The following is a 25731-nucleotide window of genomic DNA, read 5'->3' as shown; positions in this document are numbered from 1 at the left end:
ACAAACCTAATCTGGATATCTTGGGAAAACTGTCTCATCCAATGTCTCCTGCTTCAGTTCTGGGAAATTTTTACTATCAGGTCACCAGATGATGTGCAGTCTGGTTAGGATTTGGTGCTTTCTTTAGGTATGTTATGTGAATCCAAAGTCTGTCTATTCCTTGGACTTTGATGGCACAAGTGTTGGTTAGCAGTGCCTGAAACAGGCCTTTCCACATAGGTTGAGGAGACCTCTGCTGGAGGTATTTTTCCAATAGTGAAATCTCTAGGTTGCAAGCTGTGATGTTTAAGGTCTTCATTTCTTGAAAGTGCACAGTGAAACGATTGATCTACCAAAATATGGTTACTTTTAATAGAAATAATTAGGTCTTTGCAGTATTAGAATATCTCTCCTTTTATCAGTTTTGAGTCAAAAGAAGCAGGACCCAAGTGAACTGGGCATCCAATCACTATCCGAAAAAGTGAGAGCTTGTATGTTCTGAAAAAGGTGGATCCAAGATATAGAAGAACTAATGGCAATGATATTCGCCAATGCGTTTGGAGAGCCTGTACAAGTTTTGCAAATTAAATCTTAAAAATCCTTTTAGTATGTTTGACTAAACCAGAGGAATGAGGGTGGTAAGCACAGTGGATGTATTGTAAAATCAGCATAGTTGTTAAAGTATCTGGCCAGTAAAATTAATTTCTTCATCATTATTGAGATTGAGAGGAGTTTTATAGGTATGGATTATCTTCTCCAGAAGGACTTTGGCCACAGACAGGCCTCTTGCAAGGGGAGGCTTCAGTTCAGTGTGAAACCGCACAGATCAAATCATGATCAAAATATATTTATATTTATTAGACAGATGAAATTTTATGAAATATATTGGCCAGATTCCAATGACCAGTTTAAATTGTTAAGGAACAGTACAAACAGGCTTGTTTCTGTTGTGCTTTGGACAAGTAGAACAAGTGAGGTAAGCACTCTTTGCAACCTTGTTAATGCTTTCCCACCAATATTGATTCATTAAGGCTATCTTTGTGTCAACGGACCAACAGTGTCTCCAACAGTGTTGAGGCATAGGAATTTAGAGTCTCCAGCAGGACTGGTGATACTGAGACCACCTTGGGTCTGCTTGTTCATGCACAGTAAAGTCAACATGCTGACCTCTAACTGTGGTGAAGAGAAGTGCAGCATTTATTGCAAGGCCAAGCAAGGAGTATGGGCTACTACTAATGCTGAAAAGACCAGAACTCCCTGGTAGATTTGATGGAAGTGTTTTTAAAGACACTTTCCCATGTGAGTGAGAGGGTTATAGGGTTCCTGATCAACTTATGGGCATTCTAATTAGTTGGTGGTGAGGTACATAATTGAGAGTCAATATTATCAACCTTAGTACCAACAGTTCTGGGGTCTATGTGCTTGTGGTCAGCATGCAGTTAACTTCTACTTGATGGGACTTTCAATATCTGCAAGACAGCTCAAAGATACGTTTGAGAATATTCAATATAGCCTTTGAGAGGAACTGAAGTCCTTGACTTGGTTGTATGACTAAACTATTATTATTTGTCTTACTTAACTTTCCCTTTGTTTCTGTATTTTCTCACTTTTCTGATTAAATTTGCTCTTTTGAACTTGGCACAAAGATAGCAGAGTGAGCACTCTTGTCTCCCAGCTCTGAAGATCCAAGTCCTTTGATTTTTCTTCTTTGTACTGTATGTTTTCATACAGGCTGTGGAGGGCTAGAGAGTGTATCCTTAAAGGGAAGCCAATGAATGGCCCTATGTCAGACATAAGTGACTTTTTTCTTTGCATCAGGATTCCTTCAGATCATCAGCTTTGAGAACCTAGCATAAGTCACTGTTTCAGAAGGTATAGGTTTGCAGAGTGGAGATTTCCTCCCCTCTCAGGTCCTTGATTGGCTTCAGCATGTTCTTTTTTATTTCTGATTATGACTCTATGGCTCTAATAGTGTGAAAAGTCACAAAGGTGCTTGATTGGAGATAGGCATTTTCTTACAGTTTAATATACAGAAACATTTCTTATTGAATTATCACTATGGTTTTGAATTATCACTTATGGACACTAAGACATGTCCAACTCTTTTGACCCCATGTACTGTAGCTAGCCAGGCTCTACCCGTGGGATTTTCCAGGCAAGAATACTGGAGTGGGTTGATAGTTCCTTCTCAAGGGGATCTCCCGACCCTGGAATCGAACCTGGGTCTCCTGCATTGCAGGCACACTCTTTACCAATTGAGCTATGAGGGAAGCCCTGACCTGGCCTTAATTAAAATGGCCTTTTTTCCCTGGTCATAAATCTCATTCCAAAAATGGGTCCTTCTCAGACTTGTACAGAAATCTAGGCTTTGAATACCTAAACTCCTGTGAATTTTTTCTTTACCTTTTTTAGAAAACATGCATAGGCAAGTGCCAAAGTACCCAGGAAGAAGAGAAAAATGGTCAAGTTACAAAAAATTATTTAACTTCTATTTTTCATATTTGTTTAATGCCATTTCCCAAACTGATGCAGAATCTATCCTGGCCAAGTTTCTATTTTTTTTTTTTATTCCTATAATAGAATAGCTCTAAATGGCATTATATTTGAGAACTGGAAATCTTGAATTTCCTATGAGTGTTTTTGCATTCAAGCATTAATAACTCTTCCTCACAATTTCAGAGAGTGAAAAAAAATTAGAAGTGAAAAGAATTTGTAACTTCTAATGAATAACTGTATATTGATAAAAATATTCATATAGTTATTCTATAGATCTTGTAGCAGTCTACAATGATTTTAATTTCCCTCTATGAAAATGACTTTCTTGAAGCTTTATATAACATTACATATTTAAAAATAACATTCAGAATAATAATGTAAAATATGCAGTTGGTTTATCAAATGGACTTTATTCGATTTTATCATGTACTCATATATATCAGTTATCTGTTTTTAAAGAAGAAGGAATTGGGGAAAAGAAAAATAAGGATCTTACTCAATAAATCTTCAACTCTTGCTATGATTGATTTAGTATTAGACATTTCATTTGAAAAAAAATTGATACAAGGAAGTTTTCATTCTGAGTGGGTGGTATTCTAGGCTTGTTCTAGTAATGTGCATTCTCTGTTTAGATACTGGAACTCTTATCTGGTCATTGAGTATTAATATTTTTTCAAGTCATCAAGCACCTCCTGCTTTGTGATTTTCTCCCAGGCATCAGGAATTTCACCTTTATTGATAAATTTTAGGTGATATTTTTCTTCTAGCTTTGATCTGAAGTGACAGACAAACCATTTCCAGTATGGCTGGGTGGATGTGTCTGGGGTGATGCTCCATGTGGCATATTCCCCCCCTGCTTCTCGATAGGTCTTATATGGGATTCTCCTATCTTTCAAAATGAAAAAAATATCACTTGCTACTGAACTAGTACAGTAATTAAGGGCAAAATAGTCTGTTTGATACCACCCCCATCCAGTGAGAGCCTGTGGACGATGGAAGGGAACACTGTGGTCTCCTTCATGGGTAGGGATTGTGTTTGTACAAATTGCTTTACAGAAGGGACACTGTTTCCAGCAGCCACAGAGATGTTCAGAGAGCATTTTCTGGATTTCAGGAATCATTTCTTCTTCAAGTCTACACAAACATTTCTCTTCTACCTTCTTCATTTCTGGATCCAAAGCTTTACTCATGGCCTCTTTGAGAAACTTGGTATCTTTTATCTCCTGGTGTTCAATGCTTATCAAGTCTTTTCGTGGAAAGACCAAGGTACTCCCCAGGTGATCACAGAACAAATCTAACCACCCAGACGCTGTGCTGGTTTTATCTTTAGCTCTTGCTGTAGATGCATGTACAGCTGAGAGGATGGCATTCTTGATGTCATCTAAACTCATTTGTAGAAAAGTCTTTATTTTTTCACTTCCTGCATCAGAAAAATATCTTTTAACATGGTTTTCAATGTAATTCTTAAAAAATGATTCTGGATTATGAAGGTACTGCCAGTAGTTATCAAAATTTTCCTCTTCTGCCAGAGAGATGAGAATGTGTTTCTCCAGGTTAGCTCTGTTTTCATTGAATGCCCGGCAGGTGGTTCGAATGTCCCCAGCAATTTTGAGGGCCATGTTTTTCCTTATGGTTCTGGAGACTGCAGGTGTGAGTTTCTTCCACAGAAAATCAGCAAATGTTTTAATTGAAGTTGCTCCTTGACAAGAGATCCTAAAGCTCATGAAGAAATCATCCTTCTTGCTTTGCAGATAGTTTACAGGATCATTTGCCCTCTTGAATGCCTCGTGCATCTCCTCAAATGTCACTGATGCTCTTTGGAATAAACACAATGATAAGTCTATTTCATATTTTCTTGTAAATGTATATCTTTTCTGAGTGGGTGACTTCACCTCCTCTTCTATTATTTTCAGGATTTCATAGAAATAAGTTCTATTGTAATCATGCTTTTGCTGACATATTTTGTTAACAGTTTCACTAACTTTTGAACTAATGTTCTCAGTAGTCATATTTATGGAGTATCTATCCAGGGGATCTATTGTCATTGTAGAGAATCTCCAATATTTCCCTTTCATCTTAACATGTTTGTCATAGTTGATTTCAAACTCTTCAAACTTTTGTCCAGAATAGTTCTCCACTATGCTTGTGATGTCTTTTTCCTTTTTGAAATACTCCAAAAGGATGTTTTCAGAATCCACTTTAATGTTAGGCTCTACAGCTGGAGGAAGACTTGAGGACACATCACAGACCCATTTTTCCCAAAGTGTATTGAATTTCTCATGGAGCTCTTCCTCGCTCAATTTGGTGCCATTTAGCAATAAAGCCAAATTCCGGCTTTTTTCCAATAATTCCTTTTCATAACCTGACTTTTTGTTATCCAGGTTTTCTTGACTTTTTTTAAAACTAATAAGTTCATTGGCTTTTCTTTGGACATCTAAAATTAGTGCCTCTTTAAGGGTTATTAGTTTATTTTCAAAAGATTTTTTCCACTGAACCAGCACCTCACTATCTGGGTCTTCATTAAAATATTTTTCAAGTTCTTGCTTGATGGGTTCATATATCTCTGTAACTGGAGCCTCCAGGGTATATGTTTCGAGTGTCTGGATTTTTCCATTCTGAATCTGGTTGATCAGCTGGTCTTGTAATCTCTGCACATGACTCCTCAGCTCCCATGTCCAGGAGTTATACATGGTTTCCAGTTTGCTCATGGCCATGACTTCTTGAGTGTTCCTGAAGCTGAAAATAAAGTTCTCATTCAGCAGGGCTCTCCACAAATCTTGAACTCGGAATTTTACATCTGATATCTTCATGATGCTTCCCCTAGATTCCTGTTGGGCAGTCACAAGAATTCTGCTTTTGAGTTCCTGAACATTGTGGCTGTAGCGAGGATTGGGTGGGGCCATTGGGGGATTGCCATCCCAGAGGTGAGCAAAATAGTAGACGTGGGTATTGGCGTCAAACTTAATGACATCACTAAAGCAGGTTACATCGGAGCACTGCTCTTCTTCAGCTGCTGTTGCTGCCGTTTTGTCCAATCTCTGCTCTAACCGCCTTCTTCCTTCCATATTTTGGTCTTTAGCTGTAACTTCCCCCACGTTCTGATGGACAAAGAGGCAACTGGGAGAGATTTTTACTTGTTTCATCCTCAGAAAAGCTTGGACAACTATTTGTAGAATATCTTGCATTTCTGATGGATTTTCCCCAAAAATATTGATCAGAGTCAAATTTCCAAGTCCGATGACAAAGGTTGCCAACTCATTGTCATGATTCTGGGACTTGTTGCTGAGTTCTGGGGCTCGAAGTCCCTCTGTGTCCACAACAAGCACAAAGTCAAAGCCTAGTTCATCTGTGAATGTCTCCTCCACTTTCAGAAGCTGCATGTAGGCCCCCCGGGTACACCTCCCAGCACTGACAGTGAACTGCAGCCCAAAAAGGGCATTCAGCAGGGTGGACTTCCCTGAACTCTGCAGGCCAAGGACAGAGAGAACAAAGAGCCGCTTGTTTCCAAGTTTCTCAGAGAGCTTGTCAAAAACAGCTGCCACCCACCTCAGGGGCACATATGAAACATCCCCATCCATCAGCTCAATGGGAACACCACATATCATCAGATCTGCAGCAATTTTGGGAAGGGAGAGAAATGGGGTATCTTTCATGGGTGAAGCTTCTTCCAGAGCTTCATAGATCTGGCCAGCTTCTCTTAGTATGTGCTCAATTCCCAAGGTACAGTCATGAATCTCTCTGGAAATAGCTTCTATCTCATTTTGCCAGTCTTTCAGAGAGCTACTCTTTGTGGCCTCTTGCTTTTCTGTTTCAACCAATGCCTTTTTCTTCTCCTTTAGATTTTCCAAGTGTCCTGTCATCAGATTATCCAAAGCTACATTCAGCCATTGGAGGAAGTAGAGTTTGGTGTGAGTTCCTGCATGATTCTGGAGAATTTCAAGGACAGAACACATTAAAGCATTGAGAGGAAAGGCTTTTCTCAACTGTTCACGTCTTATCACTTGTTTTTCTGTCTCAATCTCACTTTTGTGTTGCTCAATGCTGCGATTCCCCTTTTCTCTCAGATGATAGAGTTCTTTGTCCTTTTTACACCAAAGTTGCCACAGTTTTCCCTGAAGAGGTAGTAAGTTTTCCTTGACCTGAGGTATTTCCATTTCTCCCAGTAGGGTCATTAGATTCTCTGCCTTTTCTTTGGCTTCCTCGCAGGCTCTCTGGTCTTCATCAATAAGCATTCCTTGCTTGCGAGCAATGTGGGCACAGTGCTCCAAGCTGAGTGCAGTGTTAGAGAGCTCCAGCAAATGTCTGATTGTAGTTGTGAGCTCCCCTATTAATTCTGCCTCATTTCTGTTCCGGATCCCAATTTTCACTCTTGAGCCAGATTCATTGACTGTGATTTTTCCTTTATCATCAAGCAAAAGGATTAAAGGTATTGATGACTGACACATGTCACGAACTATTTTTTGGTTTCCTTTATTGTCATCAGAAGTTGACATGAGGACCACAATTATAGATGAGACTTCCTGCAAAAAGGCGAGTTGCTTCTCATGTTCCTTTGCATCCCCGTGAAGATTGGTAAAGGTCAAGCAGTTGTCAAATCTGTCCTCCTCTTCCCCCCCAGGACAGAACCAGGCGACTTCCACCACTCCTGCCATCAAGAGACAGTCTCTGCTGCTGCCTTTGCAATGTCGGTGAAAAAAGACATCATGTTTGCGTTCACTGAGAAGACAGTTCATGATCTGAGATTTGGAGGCAGAGAAGCCTGTTCCAACTCTAATAAAAGACACAATGGGGGCAGAAACGCGACACATCTGCTGATTCGTGTAATTGTCCTTCTCATCTTTTATTGATTTCCCTACTTGCTGCCAGCTCCTTCGAATTTGACTGAGAGACCAGAGAGAGAATTCAATTTGAGCATTGCAAGGATTAGGTATGAGAAGGGGGAGGGCAAACTGACAAATGGCAAGTTTGTCCAAAATATATTGTCTGGCAAAATCATCTGCACAGTGAAGAATTGCCATCTGAATATCCATAGGGTGAACATAGGGTCTGACATTAGTGGCTGCTGAGGGCTTAGTAGGATGAGCACTTTCTTCAGGTAGATCTTCATATGGATCAAAAGCTTTTCTTTCTTGATTTGAGGTTCTTGAATAGACTTGGTTCTCTGTGTATTCTTCATGTTTGATAATCAGGTATCTCAGCCTATAATCCAGCATCAATAGCTTCTGTAGGAAATAGAAGGGAAGTTCTCTTTCAGAGCAGGGCTGGGTGTTGTACACAGAAGTCTTATGGATCAGATGGAAGTTAGCTCTGCTCATTTTTCTTGGGTAGTAATGTTTTAGGCCTAGACGCTGGAGTAAGTCTTGGAAGGCTCCATTTTCTATGACTTCCTCCTTTTCTTTTTCATTATCATGTGGTTCATGGCGCTCTTTCTTTTCATAGATGACACTTTGCAATTGTTTTCTCATCTCTTCCACTTGCAATGAAGAGACAGCAGCCTCATAACTCCCATCAATGAGCAGGTTCAAGCCTTCTTCTAGGTTTTCCCAATCATGATCTCCAGCTTTGGTGAGGACATATACAACTTCTTTAGTCAAAGATCGTCCCATGTGATGTTTGATCAATGCCAAGCGTTGTGTTTTCTCCTCTGGAGAAACGGCTTTGATGCCCACTGTTGCTGTCAGGCCTGTGAGCACTAGGAATGCCTGAGCCCTGTAGTTGGAAATATTTTTGAGCTCTTGGTATTTATTTTGCACTGTTTGCATTTTGTCTAATAAGAAGTCTAACTCATCATGTCCCAGGAGATGCTGAAATGTATTGTGAACCACATGATATCCTGCACCAGATGCTAACAAAAGTAGCAAGACATGTGTGTCTATCTTCCCTGTTTCTTGGAGGTATTTCATGAAGCAGGCAAGAGACAAGCTGACCTCATAAGTCAGCTTTCTTTGAGCTTCCTCTGTCAACTCTGTGGATTCGGAATTGGCCTTTACATCCCTAAGATTATTCTGTGTTTTTTTAAATATTTCAATTAAATCAGAAAATTGGGTGATAGGGACATTGTCTTCCTTTGGTTCTGACTGAAATATCCACTCCATAATGGAATGAGCCTGAAGAAAGTTCGTTACTACAAAGATGTGAGGATCCAAAAGACGACTCAACTGAGATTTAATAAATTTAGTTCCATAAATGGCAGATTTTTTGCAAAAGTTGACAGTGTTTACCAGAAAATTCTGCAGACCCCAGTCTTTGAGGTATGTATTAATCCAAGTGGTATAACTTTTAATATTTTGAATCAATATTTGCATGAAATTTATCAGACTTTTGAGCTGTTCTTCAGGATGAAAAACTTTCCAGGATTTCACATCCTGTAGGAAAATCCTAGCCTCCTTCTCAATACTCAAGAATTCTTCTCCCTCCTGGATCTGGGCAGTGAGTTCAGTCAGAACAGTATAGTCATCTTTCAGGCAGTTAGCTAATTTACAGGGATCCTTAAAATCACTTCTGTGGCTAGAGAGGACAACGTCCCAAACAGGTACCAGCTGAAGTCCACGGTCAATGACACACCAGGTTTGATTATTGGCAACTAGACCAGCTTTCCAGTCAAAAAAGCCATTTGCTTCTCGTGGGCCACCTGTCTGGGCCACAGATAACTGGACTTCGGTTTGGAGATTTTGGAAGGTTGTTCTCTGAGAGGCTTTATTCGAGTGAGAGTCTGATATATCCAGACCTGTACCAATGTTCACTCCTAATCCACTGTAACTGCCCCTCATGTAAATATCCAGGGCCTCTGCTGCTTGCTGTTTCACTTCTGCCAGCCGTTCCTTTTGGAAACCCTCTGAAATGGCTTTCCACCAGTAGATTCCTCCCAGGTGCAGAGGGCCCTGGTTAGCATGAGACCCATACCTCTGGAAGAAGGCTTCAGTCCTATGCCTCAGTAAGCATAGTTTGTCTGGATCTTCTGACTGACTCAAAAGGTCTTCAATGTATTTTAAATCCTGGAGAGCAGCATTGGAAAGTTTGAGCTGGTCAATGGGAAAGATGCAGGAGGCCAGTGGGATATATATGAACTTGGTTGAGCAGAAATAAGAGTGTGTAGAATGTGACTGTTGTATTTTCATGCATTCTGAATGCATGCTCTGATCCATACCAGCTTCCATCCTAATTCCCCAACCTCCATCCTTTACTAAGGCAGTTATACTGAAGCCCAGCTTCTCTACAGTCTGAGTGAACATGGATTCTTCTTGAGAAGATGTAAATTCCTTCATTTCTGTCCATGTACCCTGATTAGGGCCACGGAGTACAAACTCCTTGGGGACACAGAGTAGCTCCTCTTTCTTCTCCAGGAGACACCTTTGGTCTCTGGTTTTGTAAATTCCCTGTAGAGCTAGTCCTCCAGATGCATGTCTCACCAGCTCTCTATCTGGGAGACTTTTCCTGTGAGAAAGTGCCCCCTCCATAACCTTGAGTTGTCTCTGCATATCTTCTGTGACTTCTCCTAGGGGCTTTTCAGGAGATGGCCAGAACTGTTTGGGGATCTCCGTTGTTTGCCTCAGCGCTGCTTCCTTTTTCCTCACTGCCTCTTCCTGTTGTTGACTGTGTTCTGACAGCATTTCTCTTTGTTCCTGCATTGCCTGTTCTGCCTCCTTATGCCTTTTCTTTAATGATTCCACCCAAGACTCCTGTAACTCTGAAAGAGTATTTGAGTGTGACAGGTTAAGCAGTTTCTCCAGGGCCCTTTTCTCCCAGGAATGTTGCACCTGGCATTTCAGTTTCTGGAGGTCTTTTTCTTCTAGGTGTTGTAAGGCATGAGCAGAAGTCACACCCAGGTGTTCCTGCAGCTTTGACAACTAGTACTCAACTGCCAGCGCTACTTCTCTGAGCATCTCTTGGAGATCTTGCCTGTTTTTGCCTCTGAGCAGAGGTTCACTGGGCATAGACTCTGCTGTGACCATGGCTGTAGGATTAAGAGACACTCAGTTAGCCTGTGGCATGTTAATAGGCAGAATTCTGTGATTAAATTTGCAGAAATCTGTTGCTTTTGTATACACTAATAATGAACTATCAGAAAAAAAATTCAGAGAACAATCCCATTTATGATCACACCAAAAGGAATAAAATATCAGGGAATAAACGTAACCAAGAAGGTGAAAGACCTATATTCTGAAAACTATAAATGCTGATGAAGGAATTTTAAAATGATAAAAACGAATGGAAAGATATCCTCTGTTCCTTTATTAGAAGGATTAATGTTAAATATGGCCATATTATCCAAAGCAATCTATAGATTTAATACAATCACTATCAATATACCCAGGACTCTTTCACAAAAGTAGAAGAAAATGATTCTAAATTTTTTTTGAAACCACAAAAGACTCAATTGCCAATGCTGACTGGAGCAAAAAAATAGCTGGGTGTATCACGTTCCCTATTCAGACTATGCAACAAACTACACTAGTGAAAGGAGCATGACATTGGCATAAAAGCAAACACGTAGATCTATGGAATAGAGTAGAGAGGCCAGAAGTAAACCTACATGCTTATGCTCAATAATCTATGAGAAAAGAGGTGAGAAAATAATGAGGAAAAGATAATTTCAGTAAGTGGTGCTGGGAAAATTGGATAGCTACATTAAAAGAATATTTGGTAAAATAGGCAAAAAATAAATAGATGTTTCTCCAAAGAAGACATACAGATGACCGACAGGCACATGAAAAGTCACTCAAGATTGATAATTGTTAGGGAAATGCAAGACAAAACCTCATTATGATACCTCATAATGAGGTATCACCTCAAGCCAATCATAATGGCCATCATCATACAGTCTACAAATAATAAATGCTAGAGAGGGTGTGGAAAAAAAGGGAACCCTCTTATACTGTTGCTGAGAATTTAAGTTGGTTCAGCCACTATGGAAAGGATCGTAGAGTTTCCTCAAAAATGAAAAATAGGATCACAATATTACCCAGCAATTCCAGTCCTGGGTATATATGCAAAGGAAGTGAAGACAGGATACTGAAGAGATATATGCACCCCCATGTTTACTGCATTGTTATTCACAATAGCCAAGATATGGAGACAGCCTAAGTGTCAGCCCATGGCTTAATGGATAAAGGATATGTGATACAAGCATGCACACATGTGCACACAGACACAGACACACAGTGGAATATTATACAGTCACGAGAAAGAGGGAAGTTCTGCCATTTGTTTGTGACAACACGGATGGACCCTGAGTGCATTATGCTAAGTGAGATAAGTCAGACCAAGAAAAATAAATTCTGTTTAATATCATTTACATGTGGAATCTTAAAAAGCCAAACTTGTAAAACCAGAGTAGTATGGTGGTTACCAGGGGTTGGAAGGTGTAGGAGTTAGGGAGATACTGTTTAAAGGTACGAATGTGCCATCAGTAGATGAATAAGTCCTAGACATCTATGCTTCCCTGGTGGCTCAGATGGTAAAGAATCTGCCTGCAATGTAGGAGACCTGGATTTGATCCCTAGGTTGGGAAGATCCCCTGGAAAAGGGCATGGCAACCCACTCAAGTATTTTTTCCTGAAGAATCCTCAAAGACACAGGAGCCTGGTGGGCTACAGTCCACAGGGTCACAAAGAGTTGGACACACTGAGTGACTAAGCATAGCGCATAGCACACATAGTGATTATAAACAATATACTGTATTATAAACCTCAAAGGTGCCAAGGGACTTAATCTTAATTGTTCTTACCACAATAAAGAAATGCTACTTTGATGTGATAGAGGTGTTAGCTAACTCTATCTTAGTAATATGGCAATATAAAAATGTATCATATCAGCACCTTGTATACCTTAGACTTATGCAACGTTATATGTTAATTTATCTCAATAAATAAAATGCACTTCTTAGCTGATTTATACTTGTCACCCACTTCTCACTCTTCCACTGACACTAGTTAATATCATTATATTATATATATCTATTTTATATTTATAAACTATATATGTATAATCAAATTCTCTTTATCTACTGATGCCATCTTAATGTGTGTATGTAGACTCAAATACTCTTATATTCAGTGTTTTCTCAATGTTGTTTTTAACCCCACTATCTATGAGACATATTATATGAGATGAGATTTCACATGTTTCAACTTCACATATAATTCAGGTTTCCTCTCTTCTTGTATTGAATGTCAATAGTCACTATTATTATCCTATGCATCCTTCTTCCTCATAATTTGAATGTAGTTTCATGTCCTTTCAAATTATCCTTTTTAATCTCTCCTAAATCTCAATTGTTTTTTAATCCCCTACCAGCTCTCCCTTAGATTTTTCCTTCATTTTGTCTTTATTGAATCATATAATTGTCATCTCATCTTACAGTCATTTTAATTTTGTGCTTTTCATCTTCACCAATGTCACTAAAACTTGAATCTAAATTTAATGGCAGACTCAGTAATTCAAAAAACAGCTTTTCTGGGCTTCTCTGGTGAACAGTGGTTAGGAATCCGCCTTGCAATGCAGGGAACACTGGTTTGATTCCTGGTCAAGGAAGATCCCACATGCCACAGAGCAGCTAAGCCTGTGCACCACAACATCTGCGCCTGTGCTTAGAGCCCACAAGCCACAACGACTGAGCCCATGTGCTGCTGCTACTAAAACCCATGTGCCCTAGAGGCTGTGCTCCACAATAATAGAAGCCACCACAATGAGAAGTCCTGGGTGCATAAGCAAAGGAAGTGAAGACAGGATATGGATGAGATATATGCGTATGCACACTGCACCTAGAGTAGCCCCCACTTACTGCAGCTAGAGAAAGCCTGCTCACAGCAGTAAGGACCCAGCGCAGCCAAAACATAAATTAATTACAAAGAACAACTTTTCCAACTGAGTTATCTAAAATATCTAGATAAATTTTAAGACAAATTCTTTGCAGTCTCAAGGAATTTAATAGATAGTGAAATAATATCTGATGGAAGAGGTAAATAAATTTGAAGCAAGTGAAACACTTTCACGACAAATTAAAGACAACATTTAGGATACTTTGGCATATACCTCAGAAGACAAATAAAATAAATTCACAATCAGACATATCATAGTGAAACTGCAGAAAATACAATAGCAAAAGCAAAGTATTTAGAGAAAAGCAGATTTTTTAAAAATTAATGTATTTTAATTGGAGAATAATTACTTTGCAATATTGTGATGGTTTGCCATACATCAACATGAATCAGCCACAGGTATATAGGCATCCCCCACAATTCTGAACCCCCCTTCCCACCTTCCTCCCCACCCTATCCTGGGGTGTTCCAGAGCACCTACTCTGGATGCTCTGCTTCATACATCGAACTTGCACTGGTCATCTGTTTTACATTTGGTAATGTACATGTTTCAGTGGTATTCTCTCAAATCATCCCACCCTCACTTTCTCTTGCTGAGTTCAAAAGTCTGTTTTTTATATTTATGTCTCCCTTGCTGACCTGCATGTAGAACCACCAGTACCATCTTTCTAAATTCCATATATATGTATTATTACAGTATTTGTCTTTTTCTTCCTGACTTACTTCACTCTGTATAATAGGCTCCAGGCTCATCCACCTCATTAGAACTGACTCAAATACATTATTTTTAATAGCTGAGTAATATTTCATTGTGTATATGTAGCACAACTTCCTTATCCATTCATCTGTCAGTGGACATCTAGGTTGCTTCCATGTCCCAGCTATTGTAAATAATGCTGCACTGAATACGGGTATATGTGTCTCTTTTAATTCTGGTTTCCCTGGAGTGTATGCTCAACAGTGGGATTACCGGGTGGTATGGCAGTTGTATTCCCAGTTTTTTCAGGAATCTCCACACTGTTCTCCATATTGGCTGTACCAGTTTGCATTCCTACCAACAGTGTAAGAGCATTCCCTTTTCTCCACATCCTCTTCAGCATTTATTGTTTTTAGATTTTGATGATGGCCATTCTGAGCAATGTGAGATGATACCTCACTGTGGTTTTGATTTTCATTTATCTAATAATGAGTGATGTTGAGCATCTTTTCATGTGTTTATTAGCCATGTGTATGTCTTCTTTGGAGAAATGTCTTTTTACGTCTTTTGCCCACTTTTTGATTGGATTGTTCATTTTTCTGGTATTGAGCTACATGAGCTGCTTGTATATTTTGGAAATTAATTCTTTGTCAGTTTTTTCATTTGCTATTACTTTCTCCCATTCTGTGGACAGTCTGAGAAAAGTGGATTTTATCTTCAAATGATAATTAGAGAGAATGATGATCTCAACAGCACTGATGGAAGCCAGAAGGCAGTAGGATGGAGTTTTAAACCTACTGAAAGAAAATAGCTGATAAAGTTGGATTCTATACAGAGTTAAAAATATCCTTAAAGAATTATGGCAGAAGAAAAACATAATTGAAAACAGCACAGTAACAGAATATGCTATCTGGAAATGCACACTGAAAGAACTACTAAGGCATATTTTTCAAGAGAAGGAAAATATCACCAGTGAATAGTCAGAGATGCAGGAAAAGACGGTGAGCAACAAAGGAATAAATATATGGGAAAATCTAAATAAATGCATAAAACAGTGGGGTTTAAAATACATGATGGCAATTGCATTTATGCTGGAGTGTGCAGCCAAATGGACTTAAAGAAGCCTCAGACCCTCTTTGAGGTATTTGAGAGGAAGGAAAAAGATTCTATTGATTTTGTAGAATATATGTTGCAATTTCTAGAACAATCTCAAATATAAGAGTCAAGAATATATAACTGTCAAACTAACACAGGAAAAAATAAGAAACATTTGATTATACAACTTATCAAAATTTGTGGGCTACAGTGGAAGCCGTGCTTAGAGGGAAATTTACATTGAATGCATACATAACAAAAGAATGATTATATGAAAACAATAGTCTAAGTTTCCATCTGAGGAAATGATGAGAAAATTAAATCTAAATAGGAAAGAGAAAAGAAATAAGAATTAAAAAACCAATAAAATTGAAAACAGGGAACCAATAGAAAAAAAATCAGTAAAAGTACAACATGATTCTTTGGAAATACCAACAAAACCAATAACTCTGACTGTGAAAAGAAGGAAGGTACAAATTACTAATATCAGAAATAAAATAGGGGTTATGGATACAAATTCTAGAGACATTGAGGATGAAAAAAAGGTACTATGAAAAACTGTTTGCTCTCACATTTGATAGCCTAGATAAAATGTATCAATTCCTTGGAAGACAATAAACTATTAAGCTTACACGAAAGGAAATAAATAATCTGCATAGGCCTGTCTGCAAAAAAAAAAAAAATTGAATCAATATTTAACAACCATCCAAAATAAAAAGCTCCAGTCCCAATGGGATTCACTGGTGAATTCCACCAAACATTTAAGGAAGAAACTGTACCAATATATACAATTTCTTTCAGAGGAGAGAAACAGAAGGAATACTTCCTAATTTAGTTCATGAGGTTAGTGTTACCCTAATACCAAAACTAGTTAAGGACATTACAAGAAAGAAAACTGAAAATCTATATCTCTTCTGAAAAGAAAAATCAATGAATTAAATCTAATAATGTAAAAAGGAGTTATATACCACAACAATGTAGGATTTACTTCAGGTAAGCAAAGTGTATTCAACATTCAGAATCAATTCATGTAATATACTACAATGAACTAAGAAGACCACATGGAGAGAACCCATTTGACAAAATCCAATATTTACTCATTATTAAAACTTCCAGCAAACTAAGAATAGAGGGGAACTTAGTGAACTTGATAAAAGACATTAACAAAAGCCCTACTGTTAACATTTCACTTAATAGTAAGGACCTAGAAGCTTTCCTCTTAAAGAAAAATAGGTTAAGGATATCCCCTCTCATCACTCCTATCACACATTCTATTGGAAGAGTTAGTTAATAAGATAAGGAAATAAAAATATACTGATTGGGAAGAAATAAATAAAACATGTCTTTGTTCATAGATGACATTATGTTAAAAGTGTCAAAGAATCAGTAAAAAATCTCCTGGAAGTGATAAGTGAATACAACGAGGTTGTAGAATATAAGAGTTAGCATACAAAAACTATTGTTTTGAATATGCTAGCAATAAGCAATTGGAATTAGAGATTAAAAACACAATACCATTTAAACTAGCACTCTTGCAAAAGAAATACTTAGATATAAACCTGATAGAATATGGGCAAGATGCATATAAGGAAAACTTTTTATGTTTAATATTGTTAAAGCATCAGTTCTTCCCAACTTAATTTACAGAGACAGTGTCTTCTTCAGCACCACAATTTGAAAACATCAGTTCTTCAGCATTCAGCTTTCTTTATAGTCCAACTCTCACATCTGTACATAACTGCTAGAAAACCTATAGCTTTGACAATATGGACCTGTGTTGACAAAGTGATGTCTCTGCTTTTTAATATGATGTCTACGTTACTATAACTGTTTAGCAAAAAAAAAAAAAGAGCTATAATGCTTTGAAAGACACAGAAGAATACTAAATCACATTGCCATGTGAAAGACCTAGTCTGATAATGCTACATACTTTATGACTCCAACTATATGAAATAGTAGAGTCAAACTATGGAGACTGTAAAAAAGATCAATGGTTGCCAGGGGTTGTGGAGAGAAAAAAAATTGGTGCCAATAAACTTGGTTAAGCAGGGTTGCCACAAAACTTCAGTTTATAAAAACACAGTATCCACAAAGCACAATAAAATGAGATATGCCTGGATACCTTTCTGTTCAGTTCAGTTACTCAGTCGTGTCCAATCTTTGTGACCCCATGGACTGAAGCACACCAGGCCTGCCTGTCCATCACCAACTCCCAAAGTTTACCAAAACTCATGTCCATTGAGTCAGTGATGCCATGTAACTATCTCATCCTCTGTCGTCCCCTTCTCTTCCCACCTTCAATCTTTACCAGCCTCAGGGTCTTTTCAAATGAGTCAGTTCTTCACATCAGGTGGCCAAAGTATTGGAGTTTGAGCAAGCTCTGGGCAAAGTGATGAACAGGAAACCCTATCGTGTTGCAGTCCATGGGGTCGCAAAGAGGTGGACATGACTGAGTGACTGAAGAGCAAAGCATTGAAGGCATGCTAAACACTGAGCCAGTATGCAAACAGGGGTGTTTTTTTTTTGCTGCTATTTGTTTGGGTATGTTTTTGTTTTGTCTCCAGGCAAAAAAACTCAAAAAACGCATAAACTTATCATAAGATAAAGGACACATTTCTGAGAGCACATACCACTAATATTTTTACAGAAAATGGTAGAAAAGTGCTAGGCATATAACCGAAACCCACAGGAACCAACCAAAACAAGCCCTGAGCATGAGACAGTATATGATTTCAAGAGTTATCTTATTATAACATTCAAAATGTCCAGTTTTCCACAAAAAATTTAAAAAACTTGCAAAGAAACAAGAAAATATGACCCATTCACAGAAAAATAAATAGAAACTATCAATGAGGAATCAACTCATAGAAGTTATTCAGTAAGACCTTTAATTCAACTGGCGTAAATATGCTCTAAATACTAAAGGAAGTCATGGACAAAAATTGTATAACTCCAGGGGATGATATTCCTCAAAAGTGTACACCTCTAAAGAGATGCAGACTATAGAAAGGGACCTAACTAACTCTAGGTTAAAAATTACAATATCAGCAATGAATTCACTAAGAATTTCAACATCAGATTTGAGCAGTCAGAGTTGAAAGTCACCAAACCTGAAAACAATTCATTTAAAATTATCCATCTGATGAACATAAAGACAAGGGAATGAACAAAAATGAAGAGAGCCTATGAGATCTGTGAGACAGCTTCAATAATAGAACATACAGAGAATGGAAGTTTCATGAGGGGAGAACAGACAGAAAGGGATGTAAATAAATTTTGATGAAACTATTACAAACAAGTCATATTTTGATTAAATACATGAATCTACACATTCAAGAAGCTCAATGAACTTTAGGAAGGAAAAACACAAGAGATCCACACTGAGACATGTTCTAATAAAACTTTTAAAGGCAGAGACAAAGGAAGAACCTTGAAAGCAGCAAAAGAGAAATGACTGTCCTATTTAAGGGAGACTAATTAAGAAAAAGACTGGACATCTTAGCAGAAACCATGGAGGCCAGAAGGCAGTGAGATGACATATTTAAAGCACCTAAAGAAAGAGAAAGCCCATAACTGTATACCTGGCAAAACTGTCATTCAAAAATAAAGGAGACGTTAAGACATTCCCAGATTAACAAATGCTGAGGAAATTTATCACAAGTAGATGTGTCCTGTTTGTTCAGTCGCTGAGTTGTGTCCGAGTCTTCGTGAACCTGTGGACTGTGGCCTGTCAGGCTTCCATGTCCTTCTCTATTTCCTGGAGTTTGCTCAAATCCATGTTCATTGATTTGGCGATGCTAGATGTGTCCTATCAGTTCAGTTCAGTCGCTCAGTCATGTCCGACTCTTTGCGACCCCATGAGTGGCAGCACACCAGGCCTCCCTGTCCATCACCAACTCCTGGAGTTCACCCAGACTCACGTCCATCGAGTCAGTGATGCCATCCAGCCATCTCATCCTCTGTCGTCCCCTTCTGCTCCTGCCCCCAATCCCTCCCAGCATCAGAGTCTTTTCCAATGAGTCAACTCTTCACATGAGGTGGCCAAAGTACCGGAGCTTCAGCTTTAGCATCATTCCTTCCAAAGAAATCCCAGGGCGGATCTCCTTCAGAATGGACTGGTTGGATCTCCTTGCAGTCCAAGGGACTCTCAAGAGTCTTCTCCAACACCACACTTCAAAAGGATCAATTCTTCGGTGCTCAGCCTTCTTCACAGTCCAAAATTCATGTCCACACATGACCACAGGGAAAACCATAGCCTTGACTAGATAGACCTTAGTCAGCAAAGTAATGTCTCTGCTTTTCAATATGCTATCTAGGTTGGTAATAACTTTCCTTCCAAGGAGTAAGCATCTTTTAATTTCATGACTGCAGTCACCATCTGCAGTGATTCTGGAGCCCCCCAAAACAATGTCTGACACTGTTTCCACTGTTTCCCCATCTAATTCCGAAGAAGTGATGGGAACAGATGCCATGATCTTCGTTTTCTGAATGTTGAGCTTTAAGCCAACTTTTTCACTCTCCTCTTTCACTTTCATCAAGAGGCTTTTCAGCTCCTCTTCACTTTCTGCCATAAATGTGGTGTCATCTGCATATCTAAGGTTATTGCTATTTCTCCCGGCAATCTTGATTCCAGCTTGTGTTTCTTCCAGTCCAGCATTTCTCATGATGTACTCTGCATAGAATTTAAATAAGCAGGGTGACATTATACAGCCTTGACATACTCCTTTTCCTATTTGGAACCAGTCTATTGTTCCATGTCCAGTTCTAACTGTTGCTTCCTGACCTGCATATAGGTTTCTCAAGAGTCAGGTCAGGCGGTCTGGTACTCCCATCTGTTGAAGAATTTTCCACAGTTTATAGTGATTCACACAGTCAAAGGCTTTGGCGTAGTCAATAAAGCAGAAATAGATGTTTTTCTGGAACTCTCTTGCTTTTTCCATGATCCAGCAGATGTTGGCATTTTGATCTCTGGTTCCTCTGCCTTTTCTAAAACCAACTTGAACATCAGGAAGTTCACGGTTCATGTATTGCTGAAGCCTGGCTTGGAGAATTTTGAGCATTACTTTACTAGCATGTGAGATGAGTGCAATTGTGTGGTAGTTTGAGCATTCTTTGGCATTGCCTTTCTTTGGGATTGGAATGAAAACGGACCTTTTCCAGTCCTGTGGCCACTGCTGAGTTTTCCAAACTTGCTGTCATATAGAGTGCAACACTTTCAGAGCATCATCTTTCAGGATTTGAAATAGCTCAACTGGAATTCCATCACCTCCACTAGCTTTGCTCCTAGTGATGCTTTCTAAGGCCCACTTGACTTCACATTCCAGGTTGTCTGGCTCTAGGAAAGTGATCACACCATCATGATTATCTGGTCGTGAAGATCTTTTTTGTACAGTTCTTTTGTGTATTCTTACCACCTCTTCTTAATATCTTCTGCTTCTGTTAGGTCCAGACCATTTCTGTCCTTTATCGAGCCCATCTTTGCATGAAATGTTCCCTTGGTGTCTCTAATTTTCTTGAAGAGATCTCTAGTCTTTCCCATTCTGTTGTTTTCCTCTATTTCTTTGCACTGATTGCTGAAGAAGGCTTTCTTATCTCTTCTTGCCATTCTTTGGAACTCTGCATTCAGAGGCTTGTTTCTTTCCTTTTCTCCTTTGCTTTTCACTCCTCTTCTTTTCACAGCTATTTGTAAGGCCTCCCCAGAGAGCCATTTGCTTTTTTGCATTTCTTTTCCATGGGGATATTCTTGATCCCTGTCTCCGGCACAATGTCACAAACCTCCGTCCATAGTTCAAGAGGCACTCTATCTATCAGATCTAGTCCCTTAAATCTATTTCTTACTTCCACTGTATAATCATAAGTGATTTGATTTAGGTCGTACCTGAATGGTCTAGTGGTTTTCCCTACTTTCTTCAATTTAAGTCTGAATTTGGTAATAAGGAGTTCATGATCTGAGCCACAGTCAGCTCCTGGTTTTGTTTTTGTTGACTGTATAGAGCTTCTCCATCTTTGGCTGCAAAGAATATAATCAATCTGATTTCGGTGTTGACCATCTGGTGATGTCCATGTGTAGAGTCTTCTCTTGTGTTGTTGGAAGAGGGTGTTTGCTATCACCAGTGCATTTTCTTTGCAAAACTCTATTGGCCTTTGCCCTGCTTCATTCCATACTCCAAGGCCAAATTTGCCTGTTATTCCAGGTGTTTCTTGACTTTCTGCTTTTGCATTCCAGTCCCCTATAATGAAAAGGACATCTTTTTTTGTGTGTTAGTTCTAAAATTTCTTGTAGGTCTTCATAGAACCGTTCAACTTCAGCTTCTTCAGTGTTACTAGTTGAGGCATAGACTTGGATACCGTGATATTGAATGGTTTGCCTTGGAGATGAACAGAGATCATTCTGTCATTTTTGAGATTGCATCCAAGTACTACATTTGGCTACGCCATTTCTTCTGAGGGATTCCTGCCCGCAGTAGTAGATATAATGGTCATCTGAGTTAAATTCACCCATTCCAGTCCATTTTAGTTCACTGATTCCTAGAATGTCGACGTTCACTCTTGCCATCTCTTGTTTGACCACTTCCAATTTGCCTTGATTCATGGACCTGACATTCCAGGTTCCTACACAATATTGCTCTTTACAGCATTGGATCTTCTATCACCAGTCACATCCACAGCTGGGTATTGTTTTTTCTTTGGCTCCACCACTTCATTCTTTCTGGAGTTATTTTTCCACTGATCTCCAGTAGCATATTGGGCACCTACTGATCTAGGGAGTTCCTCTTTCAGTATCCTATCATTTAGCCTTTTCATCCTGTTCATGGGGTTCTCAAGGCAAGAATACTGAAGTGGTTTGCCATTCCCTTCTCCAGTGGACCACATTCTGTCAGATGCGTCCTATAGGAAATGCTAAAAAGCGTCCTTCAGGTGGAAATGAAAGGACACTAGACAGTAAACTTGAAGCCACATGAAGAAATAACACAGGTAAAGAAATATATAAGCCAATATTAATGTATTTTTCACTTGTGACTCCTTTTTCTTTCCCAGTTTGATCAAAAAGACAAATCATAAAATGATAATGATAAGCTTATGTTAAATGGACACACAAAGTAGAAAGATGTAATTTGTGACACAATAACATAATTGGGGGAGGGATGGAGAAATGAAAGATCAGAATTTTTACATATCTATGGAAGTTCATGTGATATTAATTCAAAATAGGTTGTTTCATGTTTGTGAGGTTAATTGTAAGCTCCAGCACAACCAATGCTAAAAACTAACTTTTAAATATACATAAAAATAAATTAGAAGTGAATCAAAATCATACACTACAAAAATAGCAAACACAAAAGAAGACAGTTAATGGTAACACTGGGGAACAAACAAGATATGAAACATACAAGACAAAGCAAAATTGCAGAAATAAATGTTTCATTATCAGTAATTATAAACAGATGACATTCTTCTATTACAAGGTAAATATTCTCAAAATAGATTAAAAAGCAAAATGCTACTATATGCTGTCTAGGTAAGACTCATTTTATATCAAGAAAAATAGGTCAAAAGTAAAAGAATAGAAAAAGACATTCCAGGTAAATAGTTACTAAAAGAGAACTGAGGTATCAGTGCTAAGATAAGATAAAATAGACCCAGTCAAAAATTGTTACAAGAGGCAAGGCAGAACACTAAATATTGATTAAAATGTGAACCCATTAGTTCAGTTCAGTTCAGTCGATCAGACGTGTCCGACTCTTTGTGACGCCATGAGTCACAGCACACCAGGGCTCCCTGTCCATCACCACCTCCTGGAGTTCACCCAAACTCATGTCTGTCAAGTCGGTGATGCCATCCAGCCATCTCATCCTCTGTCATCCCCTTTTCCTCCTGCCGCCAATCCCTCCCAGCATCAGGGTCTTTTCCAATGAGTCAACTCTTCACTTTAGCATTGGAGTATTGGAGTTTCAGCTTTAGCATCAGTCCTTCCAAAGAACACCCAGGACTGATCTCCTTTAGGATGGACTGGTTGGATCTCCTTGCAGTCCAAGGGACTCTCAAGAGTCTTTTCCAACACCACAATTCAAAAGCATCAATTCTTTGGCGCTCAGCTTTCTTCACAGTCCAACTCTCACATCCATACATGACCACTGCAGAAACCAAAGCCTTGACTAGATGGACCTTTGTTGGCAAAGTAATCTCTCTGCTTTTGAATATGCTGTCTAAGTTGGTCATAACTTTCCTTCCAAGGAGTAAACATCTTTTAATTTCATGGCTGCAGTCACCATCTGCAGTGATTTTGGAGCCCCAAAAAATAAAGCCTGACTCTGTTTCCACTATTTCCCCATCTAATTCCCATGAAGTGATGGGACCAGATGCCATGATCTTCATTTTCTGAATGTTGAGCTTTAAGCCAACTTTTTCACTCTCTTCTTTCACTTTCATCAAGAGGCTTTTTAGCTCCTCTTCACTTTCTGCCATAAGGGTGGTGTCATCTGCATATCTGAGGTTATTGATATTTCTCCCGACAATCTTGATTCCAGCTTATGCTTCTTCCAGCCCAGTGTTTCTCATGATGTATTCTGCATAGAAGTTAAATAAGCAGGGTGACAATATACAGCCTTGACATACTCCTTTTCCTATTTGGAACCAGTCTGTTGTTCCATGTCCAGTTCTAACTATTGCTTCCTGACCTGCATATAAGTTTCTCAAGAGGCAGGTCAGGTGGTCTGGTATTCTCATCTCTCTCAGAATTTTCCACAGTTTATTGTGATCCACACAGTCAAAGGCTTTGGCATAGTCAATAAAGCAGAAATAGATGTTTTTCTGGAATTCTCTTGCTTTTTTGATGATCCAGAAGATGTTAGCAATTTGATCTCTGGTTCCTCTGGCCGTTCTAAAACAAACTTGAACATCTGGAAGTTTATGGTTCACATATTGCTGAAGTCTGGCTTGGAGAATTTTGAGCATTACTTTACTAGCGTGTCAGATGAGTGCAATTGTGCGGTAGTTTAAGATATAAACCTAAGAACCTACCAACAGAACTTTAAAAACATACGAAGCAAAAACTGAGAAGTGAAAGCAGAAATATATAGTTCTAAAATAATGTTGGAGATTTCAATGCTGTACTTTCCATATGGAGAAACAATTAGAAGACCAGTAGCAAATAGAGAAATTGAACAATACTCTAAACCAGCTATATCTGACAGACATAAACAGACACTCTCTCCAACATCAGCTTAGTAGTGTTTCTGCTGAACAGATTTTCTCAAGAACTTTGTGGATCTTCTTTAAATGTCAGTGGGATTCACTTCTCTAGGCAAAAGCCACATTTATAGATCTTTTCCAGAGAAACCCTCTAAGCCTTGCCCTCGTGCTGAAATAGTAGGAAACAGAGGACTTCCCTAAAGCTTCCCAGAGGACTTCTAGTTTGGTTGATATCTGTGAGGCAAACCCTTATCCTCTTTTTTGGGGAAGGTGTAGTTAAAATGAATTTTATTTATTTATTTATTATTATTATTAATTGGAAGAAAATTGCTTTACAGTATTGTGTTGGTTTCTGCCATACATCAACATGAATCAGTCAAGTATACATATGTCCTCCCTCTTGAACTTCCCTCCAACCTTCCATCCCACCCTTCTAGGTTGTCACAGAGCAGTGGGTTGAGCTGCCTGCATCATATAGCAAATTCCCACTGGCTATCTATTTTACATATGGTAATGTGTGTTTCCATGCTACTCTCTGAATTCATCTCAACCTCTCCTTCCCCTACTGTGTCCACAAATCTGTTCTCTATGTCTGTTTCCATTCAGTTCAGTTCAGTTGCTCAGTCGTGTCCAAATCTTTGAGACCCCATGGACTGCAACAGGCCAGGTCTCCCTGTCCATCACCAACCCCAGGAGCTTACTCAAACTCATGTCCATTGAGTCAGTGATGCCATCCAACCATCTCCTCCTCTGTTGTCCCCATTCCCCTCCAGCCTTCAATCTTTCCCAGCATCAGGGTCTTTTCCAATGAATCAGTTCTTCACATCAGGTGGCCAAAGTATTGGAGTTTCAGCTTCAGCATCAGTCCTTCCAATGAATATTCAGGACTGATTTCCTTCAGGATGAACTGGTTGGATCTCTTTGCAGTCCAAGGGACTCTCAAGAGTCTTCTTCAACACCACAGTTTAATACATCAATTCTTCAGCACCCAGCTTTCTTGATAATCCAACTCTCACATCCATACATGACTACTGGAAAAACCATAGCTTTGACTAGTTGGATTTGTTGGCAAAGTAATGTCTCTGCTTTTTAATATGCTGTCTAGGTTGGTCATAACTTTTCTTTCAAGGAGCAAGGGTCTTTTAATTTCATAGCTGTAGTCACCATCTGCATTGATTTTGGAGTCCCCGAAAATAAAAATCTGTCACTGTTTCCACTGTTTCTCCGTATATTTGCCATGAAATGATAGGACCAGATGCCATGATGTTAGCTTTCTGGATGTTGAGTTTTAAGTCAGTTTTTTCACTCTCCTCTCTCACTTTCATCAAGAGACTCCTTAGTCCTTCTTGGCTTTCTGCCATAAGGGTGGTGTCATTTACATAACTGAGGTTATTGATATTTTCCTGGCAATCTTGGTTCCAGTCTGTGCTTCATTCGGCATGGCATTTAACA

At 39.0% G+C, this 25731-nt stretch overlaps 1 pseudogene; it reads right to left on the bottom strand.

The window, feature by feature from the left end:
- Positions 1-3137: 3137 nt before the first annotated feature.
- LOC138092127 (interferon-induced very large GTPase 1-like) lies at positions 3138-10427 on the bottom strand (annotated as a pseudogene).
- Positions 10428-25731: the final 15304 nt, after the last annotated feature.

The sequence above is a fragment of the Capricornis sumatraensis genome, chromosome 16, assembly GCF_032405125.1.
Source record: "Capricornis sumatraensis isolate serow.1 chromosome 16, serow.2, whole genome shotgun sequence".
Lineage (NCBI taxonomy): Eukaryota > Metazoa > Chordata > Mammalia > Artiodactyla > Bovidae > Capricornis > Capricornis sumatraensis.
Note: the sequence above shows the minus strand (reverse complement) of the source record. Positions and strands in the feature narration are given on the sequence as shown.